The sequence below is a fragment of the Centrocercus urophasianus genome, unplaced genomic scaffold (assembly GCF_019232065.1).
Source record: "Centrocercus urophasianus isolate 14NV4802_14NV808 unplaced genomic scaffold, USGS_Curo_1.0 seq_948, whole genome shotgun sequence".
In the NCBI taxonomy this organism is placed as follows: Eukaryota; Metazoa; Chordata; class Aves; order Galliformes; family Phasianidae; genus Centrocercus; species Centrocercus urophasianus.
The window spans coordinates 1-7,771 of record NW_024885586.1 but is presented as its reverse complement, the minus strand read 5'-3'; the positions used below and the strand labels follow the sequence as shown (position 1 = coordinate 7,771).

General features: G+C 52.2%; 1 long non-coding RNA gene across 1 annotated transcript; it reads left to right on the top strand.

Annotated features, from left to right (window-relative positions):
- Positions 1 to 1,389: 1,389 nt before the first annotated feature.
- LOC122171743 lies at positions 1,390 to 6,331 on the top strand. Its single transcript, XR_006172083.1, has 2 exons — positions 1,390 to 1,726; positions 6,098 to 6,331. It is a non-coding gene; the product is annotated as an uncharacterized LOC122171743 (long non-coding RNA).
- Positions 6,332 to 7,771: the final 1,440 nt, after the last annotated feature.

Below are 7,771 nucleotides of genomic sequence, written 5' to 3'. Positions count from 1 at the left end.
AAAAAAAAAAAACACCTTTTGTCACCCAGATGAGATAATACGGCTTTGATCACCCACAACTGCATTCCGGGGGGAACCGGGCCGTGCCCTCCCGGGGAGCTTTTCCCTCCGACATGGACATCTCCGAGTGCTGCTGCCGCTGCTGCTACGGGCATTGCGAAACGCCGGGCTGCCGGAGCCGGGCGAGTAGAGACACACAACATGGCTCGGCTTATTGTATGCCACAGGCACGCATCCAACATCGCATCACAAAAGAATTGCTCTTATCTGATGTCTCTCCAGAGGGGTGTGTGTGCGCGCGCGAGCGGGGAGGGGGATTCCCACCGCACAGAGCCCCGAGAAGAGTTTGCGCGCAGCCCTCGGGGTTCTCTTTGTCCTTATTCTTGAAGGAAAACTTCCTCCCCCCAACAGAACCCCCCGTTCACGCAGGTTTCCCTCACATGCTCAGAGGTTCCGAGTTCACTGCTCTCCCTGGGCAACACCCGGACATCACCACCCCAAAACCCGAATAGCGACCGCCGCTAGGGTCACCTCTGGGCGGACACAGAGGCAGCGCCGCGGCGCCGGTACGGCACCGGTACGGCACCGCCGCTCCTGTCCCCACACGCAGAGCAGCACGGAGCCCCAGCGCATCCCGCGGCTCCGGCTGCGCGCTGGGGGGCACCAAGAGGGGAGAACCGAGAGTCATTGCCGAGGCGTAGCCCGAGGAACCACATCGATGAGGGCAAATAATGTTAAAAAAAAAAAATCTACGTAATGCCTGGGGTGCAGTAGAGCTGCCCCGGAACCCCTCAGCAGTGGCCGCCAAGCCATTTTTAAAGGCAGGGTCCCGCAGAACGCCCCCCCACCCCGCAGGCAGCAGCCGGCGGCTATACTCCCCCCCCTCCCCTTCCCACACCAAGGTGCCCCGCGGTGCCGCCGCACTGCCCTCCACCTGCCGGGCCCGGCCCCGCGCTGCGATGCGCGGTGTGAGCGCAGGGAAACCCGCGCGGGTGCGCGTGTGCTGTGCGGCTGTCTCCGTGTGTCAGGAAAAAAAAGCACCGTGGGTGAGAAATTCCTCCATTCCCCGCGCCGTGCCGCCGCCTCTCCGCGCCGCGCGGGCACTTTGCGCACTTTCTCTCCGCTCCGCTTCCCCCAGTGCGCGGGGCGGCGGAGATGGGCGCAGAGCCCCTCCGCGCCCTGCGGGGATTCCCTCCCGCAACACCGCGATCGCCTACACGGCTCACAAAGCCGTAAAAGGCAGTTTAGATACCGCTCAACATCTGGCATTAAAACACTAGAGGAAGAAAAAATTGAACATCCAGAAACAAAACTCAACAACAAAAAAAAAAAAAAAAAAAAAAAAGCCTTCACCACGGGACTTTGTTTTTACGACCGAGTGCGCGCTGTCAGGTTGGGTCGCTCCCGAGTTAACTCCTTCCCGCAGCGCGGAGCGCCGCGCCTTACAGCCTGGCGCATTCCCCTCACCCCTCCGTAACACACAGCCCCGGCTCCCCCGGGCGCTCCGAGGCGCTTCGGTGCGTTCTGTCCCCGGCCCCAAGGCAGCTCACTTCCTCCCCCCCCCCGCCAACTCCGGGCTCCGGGGTGCGGGCAGAGTACGGAGCCCTCCGCCGAAGCCATGGAGAGACCGAGAGCCGCGGAGGGCTGCGGGATCGCCGCGGGAGAGCCCCGCACGCTTCGCCAGGAGAGCCCCGCACCGAGCGGAGGGGGGCCGCCGCCCGGGCAGGTAACCGGGAGGGAACCGAAAGAGGAAAAGCCTCGTGCATTTGCGTACGGGACGGCAGCCACTCCCTTCGGGAAAGTCGGTGTGTTTTAAATCGGAGCGGTTAATGATTAAAGCCCCTTTAAACTCGCGAAATCGCGGCGCTCCGGAGAGACGTCCCGAGCGAAATTTCCTCCCCGCGTGGATCGGAGCGGAGCTCGGCCCCCGGCTCTGTCCGGCCCCGCATCCGCCGCACCCCGCAGTGCTCCGTTCGCCCCCGGGCAGCGCCGCGGCCCCTCTGCCAGCCGCCCACCCTCCCCCCACCCCGCCCGCGGTCCCAGCGCGTTATTCCATCACATGACCCCTCAAGGGTTAAGGAGAGTACCTACCGAATCGGCTGTGGTCTTGCCTGGTGCCCTGGATAGTACCATTGGGGAAGATTTCTAAATGAAATCCAGTCCTGCAGTAGAGCTGCCTCCGCCTGAGGATCCCCTTTAAATGGTCCAAGTCCGTGACCGCGGGGCCCCTGGGCAGCCCACCTGCCTCAGCCTGGCCCAGGTGGTCACTGAGCAAAACCGGGCTGTCCGCCGGCAGCGCGGGCACGTTCCCAAAGGGCACCGCGTCCTGCACACCGAAATAGTTCCCAACTTCACCTAAGGGAGCCATCAGAAGATTCTGCTTTTAGAGAATAAGAATAAACAGTAATGATGGTGCCAAACCCAGGAGATATAAGATAGGTATATTCCACTCCTCTCCCCTCCCTAGCGCGGTTACAGAGAGAATGTTCTTTCTTCAATCCATTAAACGCATAAATAAAAGTAATATTCTGCTTTGACTGGTACAGGTTCAAGGTCAAACCAGTTAGTCTAAGAAACCACCACTTTATACTCACACACTGACATATTTATAAACATATAGATGTGTATATCTATAGAAACGCATATATCCCCAGCTCTTAGCAAGCAATAAGGTCTTCAGCCCATCCAACTGTAATAAAGAAAAAAATCCGTAGTTTCTCCATTTGGTTTAAGAATAGAATGACCATAGCAACTTAAATACCTAGGCGGTAGAGGGGTTTTTTTAAGATGCACAGGCTACGTCAGGATTTATGGATTCTGACTCCAGAAAGGCATGCGCTGTTTTTACTCTATAACAGACTGCATACATCAGCATGAATCCCGCAAAGGGGGAGGGGGGATCTCACGGTGTTGGCTTGAGATAAATCCAAAAAAAAAAAAAAAAAAAAAAAAAAAAAAAAAAATTAAAAAAAAAAAAAAAAAACTTTTGACGTCCAATTCTATTATCCAGAATTCTCAGGAGGCTCAGCAGATGTCCACTGGTTTGGGGGTATTGCCGATCCACAAGCAAAGCAGCACCATACAAGTGCTGGTGTCTCTCTTGGCTGGCTCGGAACAGGTGTTGCTCCTGCAGGGCTCCCTGGGCAATGTTGTACTCCAGCACTGAGCTGCGGCTCTTGACTGTGGATCTCCATCCAGCACGCAGAGTGGCGCAGGAAGAGGCATTGGGCTGGGTTTAAGGTAGTCCTGAGTGCTGCTGGAAGGATTCTGCGAGGTCCTAGCGCTCAGCCCTACCTGCTGCAATACAGAACCGCTTCCAGCGCCGGGCACAGCGCTTACTGCTCTGCGGCAGCGCGGGCGGGGGGGCACCGACCACAAAGAAACCACCGCGAGAATTATTTTTCTTTTCCCGTGGGCTGTGCTTCGGGACCCACTCAGCATCCCCCACGACCCCTCCCCATATTTACACCCAAGTGGGGCGCAAACTCAAATTGGCACTGCCAATGGGAAGTTTGGGAGAAATTTTATATCTTTTTTTTTTTTTTTGTGGGGGGGGGGGGGGGGGGGGGGAAGGGGGGGCGTGGTTCAGTGCCACTCCACATGGTTTCCCCTCCCCCCGCGATCCAAAAGCCCTCCCCGCAGTGCCCCGCGCTGATTTTCGGGGATGCTCCGTGTCGCCGCATGGTGCCCCGAAGCTTCAGGCCCCCGCCGCCCGCAGCGCTCGGGGCACCCCGCGGCGCCAACAGTGTTCTCCTCCCGCATGCAGAAGTTATTTAAAACCGCCAGGAGAGAGCCACTGGAAGCGGGGTGAGGGGAGGAGGGAGAGGGGGAGAGGATTTATGTTTCTTCTGTGATGTCGATGATGGATGTTATTGTTGTTTCGCCGCGCTCCAATATAGCTGCATTAATTAGCAAAGGGACAGAAGGGTCTCTCTCCTTCCTTCAGGAAGAGATCGAGGACCGGGCTCAGCGCAAAGGCTATTTGGTATTAAATGCAAAACCTGAAGACAGGCTCTTTTATTTATTTATTTATCTATCTATCTATCTATTTTATTTTATTTTTGCAAGGGAGAGAGAGGGAGGAAATAAAAAAAAAAAAAAAAAGAAATGCAGTATCATGGGAGTGATTGCACGATGCCAGTGACGATGCGCACCCCAGAGGTGTCAGGGTCCAGGAAGGTCCCTTGGTGGAGAATGGAAACAGAGCCCTGGGAAAGGAGAATTTCACAAAGGGGGTATTTAAAAAATGCTCAACTCTGTGCACGTCTCCCTGCTGGGTTGAAACAGTTCTCCCAGGCTTCCCCACCACCGAGCCAGCAGCCTCACTGCATCATCCCTTGTCACCCCAACTTAACACTTGGGAGAAAGGAAGGGGACTCCCAGTTTCCACATCTCTGGGGAGGGCTGAGTCCTAAACCCCCAAGGATGTGCAGGGAGTGGAGGTGCTCCAACCCTTTCAGTCACTTCCATTGGTCCATATTTCCATCTGAAAGATGGGATTCAGGAGCTTCAGGGCAGGGTCCCTTCCTGCCCATCCTGCACAAGCCTACCAGGAGCAGCAGCTCTGTGTCAGCTCATGCAAGAGCAGAGCAGCACCCCCACCCCTAAGCAGGGACGTCTCCGGTCATGTTCCATGGCATTTGCCATATATATCAGGTTTAAGGACACTCCTCGCACACACAATGGGTGTATCAGTGTGAACAACTGCAGAATGACTTGGGAAAAACTGCAGAACTCGCCATGTCAAAAATCATTACTCTTTATCAACTTGATCACGGCAGCACCCGGAGGCCCCGCTCGGGGATCACAGTCCCATTGTGCTGGATACTGTAGACATATGTAATCAGAGAGATGGTCTATGCCCAAAGAGCTTATGATCTTAACCCATGATGAAAGACAACAGGTGTATACCACAGACACATGGGGGAAGGATAAGGGAAAAGCAGCGTTGAGAATAAAAAGCAACAGGCTTGGCCAATGGCAAGAGTTGTGCAGCAGAAGGAAGTTTTAAGGAGATTTGAAGGAGAACAATAAAGCAGCTTTATGGTTATTAATGGGAAGCTTTTTCTATGCATAATGTGTAACTTGGAAGGGAACATAAAATTGCTTGTTAGGAAATTGGGCTGCTGAGGAGTGAAGGCTTGTGCCACTAGCAGAGAAAAAGGGAGTATCTCAGAGCGGCCAAAGGGCCTGGGATCTGCAGTGCTGCTCCTTCTGGGAACAGCTGAGCTCCTTCCAGTGCCTTAAAATTTACAGTCACAGCCCCAGAGAAAAGGAAAAGAAGGAATTTTATTTTATTTTTTTCTCTAGGCCAGGTTTCATTATTTTCTATCTTGTACTTTAGGCCAGCATACCTCGTGAAAAATATCTGAAGGTAAGAAGGAGGTATTGGCATCGCTATTTTTTTTTTTTTAGGGAACTTAAAAGAAAGCCCACATATTATTGGCTCTAGGAAGTTTAGTGTTATAAAAGTGTTATCTAAGTTGAGGCTTTGATGTCTGAATTACTCATAAGTATCAAAGCCACACATGAATTATGCAGGACATCCCCAAAATTATACCCATCTGTGAGTAGGTGGTGTTCCAACCCTGCTTCACATAAAATCTATGTGTGATGTGTAATGTCAAACTTTCCCTTTACAGAAGTATGGCTTCACTGATAGCTCAGGCTGTATTAAAAACCTACACTTTTATCCCCAAGACACAGAGGCATCCCCAGCTCCCCTCAACTAGAGATTCACACCCACTTCCCTTATACCCTTCTGGAATTAAAGATTGCATCCGCCACAGTGACTCATCTTGAGCTTCCTCATCAGCTTTGTGCAGGATTTTACCTCCAGCTAGCAGAGCTGGTCAGAAGGATCCTGCATTTCTTAAGTAGTTCCTGGCACACATTCTCCTCACCCACACTGTGCTGATGTGACACCTCTGGCAAGCTTCAGGCATCATGACTTCTTTTTTCTTAACTATTTCACCTGTACTCTGCAAAACCATTGAGATTAATAAGAAATTGTCACATAACAAATAGTGAATGTCATTTAAAAAAAATAATAAATCAGACTGCCATAAGAATTTGTTTTGTTTTGTTTTCTATACAGTGCACAATTTCACCAGAAGTATGGCATCCTATTCTGAACCTACAATACAACCAACCTGCTTATTTCCCAGTCCTGCAGATGAAGAATTGGAAGATTTGTACAAGTAAATGAGAGGTTCTACAACTTTCCAGTGAGACAGATGGCATTTGCCAATGTTACTAAAATGCCTTGAGTCAGCAAACTGTAAAAAGCTGCCTTTGCATAAATAGAAAACAGTACAGAAATTAATGTTAATTTCAGATCTGTTTACAAACTGGAATTCTTAAGGTATTTTGGAAGCGTGGTATAAACATGAATGTGATAAGAGCATAATTCATCTTACATCACTTCAATCTGCAAAAATGGAGACATCTAGATAACTTGCTCTTTAATGCAGAGAAATGGGAGCAATTTTAGGGCACAAATCATCTGGCCTATTTGAGGCGTCCACTTTAGGATGACATGACTCATGCGCTAAAGATGCTTAATTCTTTCCTGTGTATGAAGGAAGCCTATATTAGATATAGACTTCTCCATGACAGAGGTCTAGATAGGGCTGGATGGGTCCCACCTGCTGTGCCATACACGTGATTCAGCATTTCCCCAGAACGGGTGGTGAGGGCATTAAACTATTAATACAGCTGCACAAATTAATCCTCCACATAAAACTCGGTGTCGTCTCAGCAAGGAAAATCCACTGAAACGCATGATTGTGAAACGTGAGGTTACCTGGCAGTAAGTATTGGTGAAAACCCATTACCCGTGAGACTTAAGTTGATTGGATTAACTTAAGAAGTGCCTATGGGTTTAGGAAAAGTGATGTAGAGGAAATCTTTCCTTTCTCACTTCAGAATTGGTAGGAAAAAAAAAAATAACAGGAAAAAACATGACCCCCCTCCAAAAAAAAAAAAAAAAAATCCTGTAGGAATCTATGGGCCTATTTTGCGAGAGGTGCACCCCATTCCCACATTTTCAGATGAGGAGATTGTAAAACATAGCACAGCTGAGATGTAATATTGCAATAAAATGTGGGCACCAGAGTCAGCACGCACGCACGGCTGCAGCGCGGTGTCTGAGGCAGATTTCTTACGCCGTTACAGCGCTCTGCTGTGTACAGAAATAGGTGAGCAGTCGTTAAAGCACAGCAGGCTGCGACCTCTGAGACTGTCCCTGAGAGGAAGCTATCAGGTTACATCTGTTAAGACAGCCGAAGTACGAAAGTAATAATGTCATTATTGGTCAAATACGGCGCAGCACTCTGGCACAGGTATGGATAAAGCCTCCTGGAACGCTGCATGCCTTGGTGACACGTGAAGGCACGCAAGGTGCTGGTAGTGTGCACGCCGACAGACGCGTTTCTCCGAGGCACGCCCCGTGCAGGGCGCACAGCGGGTTCCCCACGTTGCTGGGCGCCCCTCCAGCCGCGATGACGGGCAGACGTGAGGCGCGGCCGTGCGCAGGCCGTGGTGCCCGGCAGGGATGCGGAGGGCTCAGCCCTCGGCCGCTGGCGCTTCTCCTTCGGGCGTTTCACCTTTTGGAAGACGGAGCGGCCTCCCTCCGCCGCGCGCAAGCCGATCCCTTCGGAGCCCCTCGGCGGCCCCGGACCGGGCGCAGGCCCCGCTCCCCGCCCCGGTGCCGGCCGGTGGGCGCCGCCCCGGAGCGGCCGCGGCCCTCCGCTTCGGAGCTTCCCCCGCA